The 16,351-nt window shown below is 36.0% G+C and overlaps 1 protein-coding gene across 1 annotated transcript in view; it reads right to left on the bottom strand.

Moving 5' to 3' along the window:
- Positions 1 to 7,465, bottom strand: part of LOC117224401 (peroxidase) — a 47,622-nt gene extending 40,157 nt beyond the window's left edge. Inside the window, exon 1 of the mRNA XM_033477319.2 lies at positions 7,240 to 7,465. The gene's annotated coding sequence lies outside the window, so the exon portion shown is untranslated. The remainder of the gene's footprint in view (positions 1 to 7,239) is intronic.
- Between the last annotated feature and the right edge of the window lie 8,886 nt (positions 7,466 to 16,351).

The raw sequence follows: 16,351 nt of genomic DNA, 5'->3' as shown, positions 1-16,351 counted from the left end.
TTATAAAAACTAGATGCAATTGTGGAAAGTATATTTTATCATATTTCGCACATTGCGTGCCCTGTAGATTGCACGTTGTCTGCATGTTGTTTGCATTGTCGTTGTGCATGCTAACGTTACAAGAATAACTTCGAACGTAGGGTTGACAAATTAATGATAGAGTTCCGAGTACTTGTCTAAACGTGCAAACAATGATATTTTAGTAGCTTAGTAAATGGAGAACAAAGGGTTCATGCAAAAAGGGATCCATTGCATAAGGTGGAAAGTATTTCTCGTTGCAAAATTCGTCGATTAGAACGTTTCTATTATCATCGTAGATCGAACATTGCCAGGACATGTGGTTAGGAGCAGCAAGATTAATCTTAAAAAGGGTGACCTTCGGCTGATAGTGTACAGATCTGTTAACCCGGCAGATGAAATCTCCAGCAAGATTAGGATGAGTAAACCAAGGCCTAGAGCCAGAATAATAGAAAGACCCGAAATACTTGATACCAGCTTCTTGAAATGCTTGAAACTCAGCTTCTTCAAGGATCTAGCTTGGTTTCGAGTACTATGAGAAAAATCGGAGGAGAGAATTAGGATGTTAGAAGAAATATTAGGAAGAGACGTTTCTTTAGCTACTGCGTAGCTTCTTTTTCATTAAGCGTGAATTATACTATAAAGTAGAAGTTTATTAGGTTATGAATGCCGGCTAAAATATGGTAGGATTTAACATTGCCCGAGTAGTTGCATCCTTTCGAGGTTGTTATTTAAAAGATCGAGTTGTTTTTGGGCTGTTATTTGGAAGATCGAGTTACTCTTTAAAGCTGCTGTTTAGAAAAAATGATAAAACTTATTAAAAGAGGAGACTCGCGCGAAGCGTTCAAACTAGAGATGATATTTTTGCTAATTTTGTAATAACATAAGATCTTGATGAAATGTATCGCCACTTGGCACAAATATTCCCCAACATTTCAAGACACAAAATGTTCTTTTTTCGTTACATTTTATCGACTTCTAACGAAACAGTACATGTTATTTCTTATGGACCTCCCCATCAAACGTTTTAAATAAATAACGAAGTTTAAATAAATTTTGCTATCAGTATGAAACAATATACCATACACATTGGTCACGTTTAGGACTCGATAGTTCTAGTAACAACGGGGAATTTAGTTTTAAAAGATTGATTGGTATTTATTGGTATTTGATGATGAGAAACAACAGTGAGATAAATAGCAGATAAGATATCAAGATGCCCGTTCACGCCAACATTTCTGAGTTCTAGCCAAGAAGGATGCTGACACTGCCTAGACACAGTGTCCTTCGTCAGCGTGACCAACATTCGCGGTCGGTCCGCAAACGTGTTGAAGTGGCAACGAGGGACGAATACTCGAGGCATGGAGACTTTCCCTGGAATAGACAACGATCCTGCAAGAGTGGAGATCGATACACGGAGGATCGATCTTGTCACGGTGGGGATCCTGAGAGGATTTCAATTGGAGCATCTGCACGCAGGGGCCCCGGCTAAATGCACACAATATCTAGGATTATCGCGATATCAGACGTTTCAGCAAAATGAACATTCTTTGCCTCGATTGCAAGAGATAGGAAGCAGGCCTTCAATAATTTTGCGAGTGGTATATTAATAGCCTCGAATCCCTTGATCGACAATGCCTCGATTAATACTTTCATTGTTGTTTAACGTAATGAAAAATAAAGCTCCGTTATTATTTTTCTTTCCATTTTTAAAATCGGATATTCGACTGGCTGCGATACAGTTTTAAGATAGTATCGAAGAGAAAATTTGGAAAATAAAAAAGCTATTGTTGTTTGAATTAATATACTTTATAGATTTATCTTAAAAAACTGTGTATAATAATGTAAATAATGCTGTTATACTACTTTCGACATACCGATATTATTAAAGAATTCAAAATTGGAATTAATGCAGACGATTTCTTTTGTGCATAAAGATCCGTAGTTTAATTAGCATAATTTTACTTTTATTTTATTTTTTATTTAGCATATTTCATTGATCCTGTAATGTTTGCCAGTTACGTGAAATTGTCTGCATCAGAAAAGGATTGAATTAATTGAATGAAATTCAAGAATTATTTAATCGACTTCAGAAAATTCGTGTAAAAATGTTAGTGTTGATCAAGGATTGTTAAAGGATTGTTAAATAATTGCGTTCCTCGATGATATTTTGTTAAATTGCTACGTGCAGAAATTTCGACTATTTCTATATAATCCTAATTGGAATATCAATGATTCGAATATCAAATTTCCTACGGGATTCATTAAGTATGACGCGCAACGTTCATTGTTCGCTTTTTATTTAGTTATTTCATTCATCTTGGAACGTATGAGAATCAGTTACAGAATTTAATTACTGCACGAGCTCATTCACACTCGAGGCACAATGAGCCACCCAAAACTATGAACAGTAACGAGTCCATTTCAAACATCCATCTCCCTCTCTCTCTATCCCTCTCTCTCTCTCTCTCTCTTTTATATGTTGATATAATCATCTACTTATGACATCTAGTAATTACGGTAACAATTACACTGTATACTATCCCACGCATCTAAAAGGAACCAAGAGTGGTTAAGTACATTCCCCAGCAACTGCGTATGTCAACGATATCGCAGTTATGTTGTAACACGCGTTTCCCCTTTAACATGTATTTATTTACCTGTTTGCAGTATTGTAATCAGGCTGGTCTATCTTAATGATACGTTTATCTTCATCGTGCCAGCTATCCGAAACTAAATCGGTGTTGTAATTTACCCGTGGAACGATGCCGTAGAAATTCCGCGTAGTGAAATAGATTTCTTATAAATTTTTAATGAAAAGCAATTACTGCTGGATCACGAATGTTTAGCACGCTAAACAATTCACTTTACGAACATATATCCCTTAACTCTGAGTTTCTTGCTCGTACAGTTTCTTGCTTCGACGGAAGTGCGCGCCAACACTGGAATCTGTGAAAGTTCGTATTGTTTCTACGTTTTGTCAACATTACTAAACTATACCATGATTCAAAGGATATATTGCTCGATCGAAAGTTTACGTAACGGAGAACGTAACTCTCGTCTATTTTTTTTTATTTTTTTTATTTAGTTGTTATCTTATTAAACTGGATCGCAATTAATGAAACAATCAAACGACTTAATAGCTAAATATTTTATTCGTGTCATTTCTTTCATTGGCGCACAATACTTAGGCATACATGGTTGAGTGGTTGAAGAGTAATAAAGTCTGTAATTGTGTACCTTATAGTTTGAGATTAGGCAACGTGACATTAATTCGATTTTCCCTGTTCCAAATTCAAAATCCGAAACAGATAATTCTGACACATCTGTAATAGTTGTTAGCGAACGTGCCGATTAGTTTCTCAACTGCTGCAATAATTTCAATCATAAATCAACAAAGTATCCTGTGTTACGCGGTATAACGATTTCGTTTAAACTTGATACTTGGAAGACAATTATTAAGAGTCTTCTGTGATTGCTGCATAAAAGGAAATTAGCAAGTCTTAATTTGTTACGATGTCCAGCGAAGTTGTTATTTAGAAGAAAATTATTTAGAAGATCATTATTTAAAATAAAATTATGGAGTTTCTGTTTAATTATTCATCATTTTCTGCTGATGAAGATTCTTCTGAAATTGTTACTCTTAAAAAAAGATTATGGAATTAGGATTATGGAATAATTAAACAGAAACTCCATAATTTTATTTTAAGTAATAATCTTCTAAATAATTTTAGAATTAAGAATAACATATTTATAGCAGAAAATGATGAGGATTCTTCTGAAATTGTTACTCTTAAAAAAAGATTATGGAATTACTCTCGGAAGTTATTGTTTGGAAGAAAATTATGTAGTTTTATTTTTATAAATATAGCACAGTCATTAGAAACTTATCGATAAGTTTCCAGCGGAAAAAGACGAGATTTCTATTATTATTATTATTATGCTCCCGTGGATTTCAGTGAACAAGCAGGTGTAACGTTGCGCAACGATTTATGTGTGAATTTCTAGAAAATGTTAAAGCTACCGGAGCCCCAGATGACAACAACTTCGATGCAAGCGTCCGTCTTTCGCACGGTACGTCACTAACCACTGCGCTTTGCCGACTTTACTCACGCACGCTCGATCGACAGATCGTTATAATCGTGGGAAATTTTTTATTGTTAATACATCCGACTCTATCGTCCAGAAATCTAATCTGACATGGTTCAGAAAAAATATCTAATTTCCTTCTTGCGCAATTGATTTTGATGCAACGCGGTTCGAACGGGGAACGATCTTAAACGCCCCAATTTTTTCTGCGCTATTTTCGAAACTCTTCGTATTGTGTTCTGCTTTTAATTACGCGACGATAGACCGTGTTTCCAAACAGATGTAATTTTATAGGAATACCGGCTAGGTATTAAATGAACAAAAGCTTCGTCCTAAATGTCCATAGATCGAACTGTGCTTTCGTAAGATTTATGCTCAAACGAATAAGCTACTATTCTGTCGAATGGTAACTATACTTGCATACATACACGACAGATTTTCTGTACTTTATGTGAAGTGTATTTACGCTTATTTAATGAAGAAAAATCGTATACTAATTTAAGCGGAGAATTTTTTACGATTTACATGAAAATAATTTATCGCGAACGACATTTTTCATACTGATTTTCAGTGAGTCTATCTAAAACAAACGAAGGAGAATTAGAGGCAATTTGAAAAACACGTGGAGAACAATTCAATTGAAATTAAAATATGTTCGAAGCTATAGAAATATTCGAGAATAAAAATGACACATTTTAATTTGATTAAGAAAAGTGGTGCTTGGTAACATGCGTGCTGATACTAAACGAGAAGAGAGCTTTTTCGGAGTTCGGATGATAAAATATTGGTTCCGACGTTGGGAAAAACGTCTTAGGAAAGGGAAAGACAACAACGTGTTCAGCAAAGTGCACTAATAGCTCGGCTTAGGCATTATTTAACCTTTACTCGTCGGTGTATTCGCACGGTAAACTCTTAAATGGCAAGTCCAAGGTATTTTCTTGACGTCGTGCTACCGTGGACATTTTTAAAGTCACTTCGAGGATGTTGTTCGAGCAGGAAAAAAGCAAACACTTGATCTTCAAATTGTTGCAACGAAAATATCTAGCTTTCCTCGTAAATTACGTTTCCTTGTCGACATCGAGTTAGCTATGTTACTTATCGTCGCGTATTTTTCAAAATATATTTGCTCGCGAGTTTTTACTACTATGTCCGAAGGTAAAATTATTTCACGTAAATAATATATAGTGACAACTATACCTTACACTAATGCCTTTCCCATATATTTAGCTTCAGGTATTATCTAATAAATCGATCACTAAATTGCCACGATCGCAATTTTTTAGAGATATATTCGATTCCTTATGACTGGACTGCGAATTTCATTCATTTATGATAAAGAATGAGTGGCTGTGAAATATAAACTAGTAAACAATTTTAGGAACATTTAAGGTCGTTGTTACATTGTTTCTAAACGATTAAAAATTATTATACTATTATACTATTATTATTTATAATAATATAATATATATAATAATATAATAATTATACTATTATTATTTATAATAATATAATATATATAATAATATAATAATTATACTATTATTATTTAACTTCTGCTTCTTTTAATGAATGCATAAAACATGTATTTTGCACAAAGATCCGCATTCTACATATAATATTTAACACTTTTGCAGCCATGTCACCCACGTGTGGGTGATAGAATTATTTCCACAAATTTGAAGATTAATTTATACGCTAATCGGAACATACTCAATTGATATTTAAATTTAATTTTCTCGAAAACAAGTCTCCTACGCAATTTCGTTATTCTTGATTTTCGTTTTATTTCCAGCCGTAGAATCTACCTGGCCCAATTTGTACCATGAATTATAAAACATCCTATATTTTCTACCTCAGGTATCTACTACTAAAAATCAATATGAAAGACCAATACAAGCAAAACCAATTAACCCTGTACACTCTGATGTCCCGCCTCAAGGTACGCAACAAGCTGTTAATTATGGTATTTTCGAAACTAACATTTGTTTCATAAAATCTCAATCAACGCAATCTTTTATCAAACTTGATTTAGTACGATTATTACCAACGTTCTATCATTTTACATAATTTCTTTAAACAGTTCAATTAATTTATTTGCATTATCTTCAACACTTTGACTGCCGCTTCGTGAAACATGTGTATTGTTTACTGAACAAATTTATTGTTGAGACAGTTCAGAGTGAGATTTAATTTACAGTGACTTTATTATTTATCTCTCTCGTCTTTTTAGTTATCACTTACTTAGATTTTATTAAGATTCGCATAACCTTGTTAAAAAAGTGATTGATGTTACACAACTTAACATTGCGATATTAATTTCATTGAATAAAATACTCTAATTTTGAGAAAATTCTTGAGATTATTGACATGACATGTGTTACTTACTATTGCTTACTATTAGGTCGCGTAATATATCCGTTCGCGTACCTCCGACACTTAATAAAATACAAGGAAAATTACACGAATACAAAGCAATGAATAAATGTTGAGATATATTCAAGTGGTCCCATTTCTCTGCGTCGTACCTTAAACGAAAGCTGGAATTGTCTACTTTACGACAGGGCAGATTAGGCTGAAATTGCATAATAAGTTCGTTCGCGTCGGCGACTCCACGTTGTCATATTTTTTTACAAAAAACGCGAACATATTACACAACCTAATACAATAAATTCTCCCCAATTTTCCTTCACTTTGCACACAAAAATGGACAATTTGGAAAGAGAAGATACGATTATTCTCTTCTCGAGGCTCGTTTTTATACTCGCCCCTTTCCAAATTGTCCATTGTTGTTTACTGAAGAAAAAATTACAGAGAATTTACCGTGTTTCGCGGATGAATACGTTCGAGTCCTTGGTTTGCGATCCAAGAAAATTCTCCGAAATGAAAAGCATTAGGGTATCGATGAAAACAGTGAAAATGCGTTTTCCTGGAACAGCGTATGTACACGTGGATTCGAAGGGTTCGGAGGGTAGTTAGTCCCCAGCAAAATAGAACCGTTTGTGTACCAAAGCGAAGAGGCCGCCGGACCACCGGTTTGCCGACCACTGTGCACCATTGTTTCGCGGGTGGTCGTGTTTTAGAGCACTGGGAAAAGTGCACAAGAAACGGTGAAATTGCGGAACGGCTACTCACATCGGGGAACCAGGCGAGACTCTTCCGCCGCCGGGGAAACGGATTTCAGAGCCACCGGAAGGATCGCACGACTGGCAGAAGGATCGCGGTAGCTCCTGACTCGGCAGAGATCTCCTTCCGACAGGCACAACTCGGAAACGAGTTCACTTCTCATGCACGGTCGACGGTGCCGATTCTCGGACAATATTCCGAACACGTGATACTAGAACGACTGAGCGAGCGCAAGATACGAGCCGAACTTTATAAATGGTGGGAGAAAGTACAGGGGCACTATCGTTGATCGGGAGGTGCCCCACGCTGCCAAAAGCTTCGCTGAACCCGGACTTTTAATGCTAGGAACTTCAATCGCGCACTGTGCCGACGACTATTGCGAGGCTGCTTTAGAAAGGAACACGCTGTTTCCTTTCTTTTTTCCTCCTTGGCCCGACGCTTTCGATTTCTTGCGTCCCTTTATTCGTTGCACTCGATGCTCCAGGGAATTCCAAAAGTCGTGCGGCAGGGTAGGTTGCACGTGTACGAAACGCGGCCGCGTTAAGGACTTCTGTGAATTTCAACGGAAATGTTCTTAGGAATGTTCTTGTATCGCGTGAGAAACGTGCAAGCTTCGATAGATTATTTGATGACTTTTAGTTTCGACGTCTAACTTGCAATGGGGCAACGAAATGATCGAAGAGTCATTGCAGTACGAAATTAGCGAATTGCGCAAAGGCGCCTTCTTGTCGCGTGAGGACTGCGTATCTCGATTTCAAAGTGATACAATACATTTGTTGATAGAAATTTGACATCGACGAGTTATTGAATTTATTGTTGATTTCACAGTTGTTTATGATTTTGTCTACTCTCTTTGCAGACGATGTTGATTTTTGTGATTAATTCGTATCTTCTGTGTTATCCTTGTCATATCGTACACATTTCTTATTTTTGTCATAACTTTTCAACAAATTGGACTTTCTGTTATATATTTATATTATGTGTTATATATTTGTGCACACTGTATCAGTATGACAGCAATAATATGTAAAAATGGGAATATATAGGAGTAGTAATATATTAGTATATACATATACTATATACTATATAATATACTATATATACTATAATGTATTAATATATATTGTAGTATATAGGAGTAGTATGTAAAATTAGTAAATTCGAGAGTAGTAATATTGGAAGTATTTTATAATAAGATAAGTGTAATGATATATATATAAATATGACAGCAATAATATGTAAAAGTAGTAATATATAGGAGTAGTAATATGTAAAAGTAGTAAATACAAGAGTAGTAATATTGATAATCTATAGTTATAGTAATAATTTATAATATATATAATAAATTAACATATTAATAAATTAATATATAAATATATATATTTATAATATATATAATAAATTATAAATAGTAATAATTTATAAATATGACAGCAATAATATGTAAAAGTAGCAATATATAGGACCAGTAATATGTAAAAGTAGCAATATATAGGACCAGTAATATGCAAAAGTAGCAATTCCGAGAGTAAAAGTATGTAAAAGTAGCAAATACGAGAGTAGAAATATCGGAAGTCTTTTTAAAGCATGTAAAACTTTAAATTTTTTAAAATATCATTAACGTTTTACAAAAAATCCAATGTTCGGTCAAAAAGAGTATTTCATAGAGTAACTGTCAAGTGAAAATGTTTTCACATTTTAGAAGATCTACGCTGCATTGCGCTATTATTAGACAAAGAAGAAGCGAGTGAAAAAGGGAACATTGTTTTGCTGTTCATAAAATATTAAAGAAGAGAAAAGTTCGTGGAAGATATCGGACAATGTTCGAATAACTAATGGACGATGAAGAAAAGTTCTTCCAATGCAAAACTTCAGGATTCTACCTGAACTAAATGCAGTACATCAAGCGAAACATTGTTTTCAATGGTGCCGGTCGTCGTATGTTTAAAACGGATCGCGTTCGAACCAATCCGCCACGCTATGCGTGTATAAACATCTATATGTTAATAATATTTATTTGAAATCGTGCATAACATGAGACACGAAGGGCTTTTAACGGCTTTTAAATGGATATAATTTTTTTATAATTGGGCCAAGCGATCGTAATTATGTCTAGATGTTGGAGAGATTAGTTTACTAGACAATGTGGCTGGAAAGTTGTTTTCAAAAATTGCAATCGATTGAAATGGCAGGAAAATCTTGAAACCGCGTTTCGTAGATCTCTAAGTTACCGAGATCAATGAAACGCGTTTTCGAAACGGATGCTGAAAATTTCACCAAAATGTCGACGAGCTATAAAGATCATAAATTATTAAATTAAATTATTATTATTATTAATTTATTATTAAATTATTATTAATTTATTATTAAATTATTATTAATTTATTATTAAATTATTATTAATTTATTATTAAATTATTATTAATTTATTATTATTATTATTGAATTAAAGATCTCGAAAATCATTTATCACGATTTTTTACCAATAACTGCCAGAAATCTGCAGATTTTCACATTTTTCAACGCCTGTGGCTGAACACCGCGTAAAATTGCTGCCTTTCCTTCCCATATCGTGCAGAAAAGAAAAAATTAGGCGTATTTATATTCTCCAATAAGATATTTTCCAATTGCTTCAGAATGTTTTTGATTCGTCAATACCGAAAGAATTAGACGGAAGTCTGATTATGTCGCTGGATATTCGGATAATTGGAAGGTGGGGGTTTCGTTCGGCAATTCGGGTGGCTTGTCATTTGTCATTCTGTTTGCGATATAACTCAGGGAACTGGTGAACACGATCGCTGCTGCAAAGTGCATATTCGACGTAGCACTCGATTCGCGTTCCGGTTCAGTAGAAATATCGCTGAGCCTGCAAAATGATTTGTTCCTTTTTTCGGCGGCAATGTCGTTGCGTGCACTACATTTACTCCTCGTACAGTTCAACGCAGCGTCATTTTGGCCCGACATTGGCAGCAGCAGCATCTCTTTCCTCGCTATTAGTTTCTGTAATATGAAACGTCATTCTTTGGTCGGAATTTCCTATCGATTCACTCAATTTACGTATTTTACAAATAATAGAATTCTTCAAAAATATGCTCTGCGTAAACAGAAATTCAATTTTTAAGACGCCTTGCAAAATTTTAGCTATTTTAATGAACATCGCTCTGGAAATTGTGCTTACTGTTATACAAATATTACTCAGAAATTATTTATAAAAATGGTCTGATATAAGTTTAAATTATAATAGATCTTTAAGAAATTATAATTTTGATTGATTTTAAGTAGAAATTACTGTTTGGTGCGGAATCGACATAAGCAATTTTTAACTAGTCGGGGCTTTACTTTATTGCGATCGAAATTCAATGGTCGATTAATTTCAAGATGGCGATATGAATTGACCATCATTTTCTTTAGGATTATTTGAAAAGCACAGTTTATACCAACAAATTGGTGAATTAAACGAGCAAATACATCAAAATGTCGTCGAAAATTTCGATATTCGAATTGATATCTGTAAACGTGATCGTGGTGGTTATTTCACTGACTATCATCTTGCACACATAATTTTCATAGGCGATACTTGATAATTAAATGAAAAAGCCACTGAAATTCATAATAGTTCGTTTCCAATTTAAAAAAAAAACTTCCTACAGTCTATATTTTGGATAACTCTGTACAAACAATTGTATAAAGATCTAACGTCCAGTATAACCTCAAAAATTTTCGGCAATGGAAAGTTGCATTCTCATTAATACTAATGTATATCATCTCGAACTTTGATTTGATTTCGATCGGTATAAAATACAAATTAAACGATAATAAAAATATAATAAATAATAAAATATTCTCTAATTCAAGTTTTAAGTGCAATGAATCTAGCCAAAAAATCACGGCAAATATATTTTCAGATTACTAACAATTATTCGCGCGTGCAAGCAGTGCCTGACAAACAACCACCCCGATTTATTTACTACGTCGAGCTATCCCTTAAATATCCTCTCACCTGTTGCTGGTCTCCATCTGTCTTGCCCCTGACGACGCTAGTTGATTGCTGTGCTTGAAAAACGACAGGAATAGCACACAATTTATTTCTGACCCTGTCCACGACTGTATTTGGAAATTTATACGAATGCGTCTAGGTCTTGCACTTTCCAACGCCTAAATAATCGATCGTCGAAATAAAATGCAGGTGTCTGGATTATTCGATATCGGTCTTTTTGAAATTGAAAGTAACATTTCAAGTTAGCACGATAACAGTAAACAATCGTTATCATTTAATTACACCGGCGACGATGATTATAGCGCAACTCTCTGGTAATTTTCTAAAACGAACGCGATAAATAGACCGCAGATTTTATGCAATTATGATAAAAAAAGGGTTAGGAGCAGCGAAGATACGTGAGGAATTTCAGAATATCGTTGCGTTACTGTCGATTTATTCGGACTATCAAAATAGAGAATTTAACATCGGACATCTTGAATTTATTACATTTCATCGAGACATTTCGTAGATTGCGCATACAATCGTGCGGCGCTTCATAAAAGTACTCGCAGCTGCCATAAAATGTTGTCGCTGCCCGGGCTAGAAAACAAACGGAAAATTACGGTTTCACGGATACGGCGTTACAAAAACGTGCAACGAAAAAGATCGAACGTTCGAAACCGTTGAATTCGGCGGACACTTTCACAGCGTCCCGAATTGTTCGGTCCGGTTGTCGACAGACGTTTTAGAAAAAAAAAAAAAGGAAAAAATGTTCGACCAGCTACGCAACAGAATCGGGGAATCCCGGTTTTGAAACGTCTGTGATGCGTTCCGGGAAAAAATGTGTCGATGGCCATTCTACACATGCGGCCACTGTATGGCCACGATCATCATGGTCTGGTCGAACGTTTCCTAGTAGCTCGTAAAAGTGGATTACGCAAGGGTGTATTACGATTCTAACGTGTCCCTACCGTGAAACAGCGAATGTTCAGCCGTATTCTCACGAAATTATATCGCGCCTCGTTACGATCGATTACATCGCCGCGGCTCCGGCAAACGAACCGTGGAAGCGTTTTGCGCGCTGAACGTCGAAAGTGCATTACAAATTAACCGTCTGTCCTTTCAGCGACCCCCGATGCTTTCCTAACGGCGCGAATAACAACGCGATATCCGAAAGCCGACGATTTATGACGAAATAACAATACCGTGGATCTCGCGCATTGACCATTGGCTAGAAAAATCTGCCCGCACGCGTTTGTCGCCGATGAAATATCTCGCTCAATCACAGCATCTGCTGCTGCGTAAACGTTGGGCGGCTACGAGACATAAATCACTATACAATTTTTAGCGTGTTCCTCGGAAATAACAAATTTCACGCGGGTTTTCGTTTCACGACTCGACCAATCGGGGTCCGTTCTACGGGCTGGCCCATAGAAATCGATCCAATCAAACGTCTCCGAGACCGTCGACGATACTGAAAAATGTGTCGAAAGAAATTCGAATGGTTTCGGGGGACGCATAATCTGGTATTAAGAAGATTTATCTGAGCGAACGTGTCGAACAGACATAGGAAGATCAACTTTCTTTTTCGAAATGGAATCATATGAGCCGTTTATTTTGAAAGTGGCATAAGTCGCTTTGTTTTTAAGTCGATATATTTAAGGGTTTGCGTTTTAACACGTTTCAAAATATGGATGCCAACTTTCGAGAAGATTTACTTGTATTTGTTATCTCAGGATACTGATATTTTTCTCGGTATAAATAATTTCGTATAAACATTAAAAAATCACCACTTTTCACATTACGGTAAAGTGACTTATGCCACTTTCAAAATAAACGGCTCATATATTTCTCATTATACTAATCGATTCAGTTGATTGTTCTCTTCGTAAAAATACCGAGACAATTATCGCGAAAAATCACTATATATTACTAAAATTCAAATATCTTCTAAACCATTGATTTATTCGACGTTTATTATAATACTTCTTTATTCTCGAAATATTGCTTGGAATTCCTTAGCAACAAACGGATCCGTTTTTCATTTCCGGCAACCAACGAAACTAGACCTTATTGTAACAGGGAGAACGAAATTCGTCAATAAAAGTGTGGATAAAAAAATTGGGTCAGGCTGTAACTTTCAGACCAAGGTCGTTTTAGATCATTTCAACTTTCCGTTCAATGCGTTCCGGTGTAACGAACGTTACAGAAACGTTGTTCGCAGTAAAATCTCGAAAAACGTGACCTTCGGACGACTTTCGTCCCAATGTTCCATTTTTACGAACGAAAGAATTAAAAGTATTAGATGTTTTATATAAAATTATTCTGACAACTTTTCATCATCACTTTAATTTTTTGCATGCGCCGCCTATAATCGATGCAAATTATTGAAATGCAAGAAAAAGTGTACATTCGTCAATGTTGATAATATTCTTATTTGATTTTTACCACAAGGAGACCTTTAATCACGGACAATAATTTTAATTATCGTGTGTGGCAATTTTCACAGAAATCCGCAGTTCATTTGTAAATTAGACTGCGGACTTTTATGCAAAATACAAATTTTCTGCATCGATTGCAAATCAGACGAATCAATAACTTTCTTCCTAATTCTAATATGATGCAATTAATACACCAATATTCTTAGTTTCATTCAATCTTTTCACTGTTTCCGGTTCCACTTATCTACATCTATTTATAATAATAATTCCACTATACATATATACCTCTGACGCGTGTCAGCATTTACTTGCATATCACTAATACAGAATTGTAAATTAATACAACTAATTACAATTAATATACCAAGAAACTATACTGAATTAACTTCTTAGCGTTATTTCACTCTGCTTATCAACAGCTTTTAATATTTCTCCCTCGAACGCTAAGCATTTAACGAGCCCGTAATTTTTCTGGAAAAATACCATAATATAGGAACAAACCCTCGAAGGATAAAAATGCTGCGCTATACTCAATGTAACAGACAATTGCTATGTCCCATTTCGAGGCCGGCAACGGCATGCATTTGTCATTGAGTTATCCAAAACGGTACAGTAGTCGATCAACTTCTAGGATCCTAATTCCAATAGTTTTTTCTGCAAATTCTCGAACACTGGAGATTTCTAAGAATCGCCGATTATTCCCTTACTCTGACTCGCCGATCACTGAATATATCGAAAGTTACACTAAAAAAAATACAGTGCAACAGACACTGTTACCTGCTAGCTCGATCGAGAGGCTCAGTTTTTACAGTTCTAAGAAACGCTTGGCCGATGATTCTCTTAGCCATGCGTCACTGTATATTATACTTAATTTCAGAGCAAACTTCTTGACATGATGATTGCGTCACTGGCTTCTACAACAACACTGTCCCGTAAAGATGGACACTTGGATTTTCCCGTTTCAGATTTCCTCAAGGATGTCCTTCGCTACTTCGAGACGGTACTTGTAATCACCTGCTTTGATAGCTGCAGTCGCTCATAAAAAATCCCTGAAATACATCCTGACTGTAAATTGAATTTTTCGACGAATTTGTATCATTTGCAGATGTTGACTGACTTATTAACCGCTGAGCTGCGTCGATCGATTCTTACGATCAATTTTCTATGCGTTTTTATCGATCACGCTGGATGCAGTTTCTTTCTTTCGGCAAGTCGTTCTGGAATTATTCTAAAATGCGCGAGATTTTTATGAATACGTTTCACAAGCATTTCAATCTAAATCGTAGGAAAAGTATTTTTCTTGTAAGATGTAAAATTGCCATTTCCTTACGACGTGTGTAAATTATGAAATTGCATTTAAGCCTTACTTTTTCATTTTATATTACTAGCACATTTATTTGGGTTTTTCTTGGAATAGATCAATTAAAGCAATTCCTAAAACACACATATTCGATGAACATTAGGGAAGATACTTCAAACATCTATGGCTGTTTATGCAGTTATGAGATTGCATATTTTTGCAGATTTTTGTAACGCAAGGAAACGTATTAACCCTTAACGGTCCAATGCCGGCATACACGCGGCAGAAATCAATAAAACCGTAAAATCTGGCAGAGAACATTGGAAAAATAGGCACAATTGTTTCGATGAAAATATATCAACGAAGTTTCATTTAAAAAATGAATATCTCTTCTCTATATTCGATACAAAAATTTCCAGTAAAAAACTTCTCTTCGTCTGAAAAACAGTCTGGACTTTTCAGTGTGTAAACTGGAAATAGTTTTAGTTCCCTAAGGGTTAATCAATGAGAAGTCCCGTTGCTAAATATAAAGGGTGTCTGATAAATGCATCTCAGTACCTCGGATGGTAAATCTGTGCAACGAAACGAATCAAAAATGTCACAGAAAGCATTGTATTTTATGTTGTTTTATTTTTTTCAAAATTCATTCGCCGTTTCGCGTTCGATCTACTAATTTTTGCTAATCGACGCGTAAAATCTGTCGTGTCCCCTCATCAGCGATGCGTGTAAGTCGTTCGGAACGGCCGAGAAATCGGCATTACTTTCTCGGCAATCTAATATAACAATCTCGTTGCCAAGAAGTCGGAACGAAAATTTTCGCGGAACAGCCTGGCAACTGGTCCCCCGAAGTGGAACGTTAAACTATGCTGCACCGTGAACGCATACTAATTCACTTTTACCCGCGAAATTTACAACGGGCCGAGGAGATGCTGCGTTGCCTAGAGCAGCCGCGGCGCGGCGGCAGGAAACGCACGTCGCCGCGCAAGAAAGCCGAACCCCGTCCCCCGGCAGATCGTATCAAACGGTTCTCGAAACCGTTTTGCGTTACGTACCCGAAACCGCAAGAAACGCGAAATTGGGCCTCGGTGCCCGTGCGAGGTTTCTTTTCCCGTGATCTCATAATTACGCGTGTTTTGCGATCGGGTCCGGTGTACTTGACACTGATTATGCCGATCCGCTGCTTTCGCACCTGCGGCACCGCTGTTTTCTTTTCCGCTCGTTAACACCAGCCTCTTTGTCCGCGATCCTTCCTGATTATTCGAGACGCACAGCGATACCCATTTCCCTCCAAAAAAACTTGGCCGCGATTCAACACTTTGCACGATTTTTACGAGAATCGGTACTCTCGTGTGTTTCGGGTCGCCAAATTGGAACATGTTATCAAAAATGCGAGGTTTAAAA

This window comes from Megalopta genalis, chromosome 13, assembly GCF_051020955.1.
Source record: "Megalopta genalis isolate 19385.01 chromosome 13, iyMegGena1_principal, whole genome shotgun sequence".
NCBI classification, from domain to species: Eukaryota; Metazoa; Arthropoda; class Insecta; order Hymenoptera; family Halictidae; genus Megalopta; species Megalopta genalis.
Note: the sequence above shows the minus strand (reverse complement) of the source record. Positions and strands in the feature narration are given on the sequence as shown.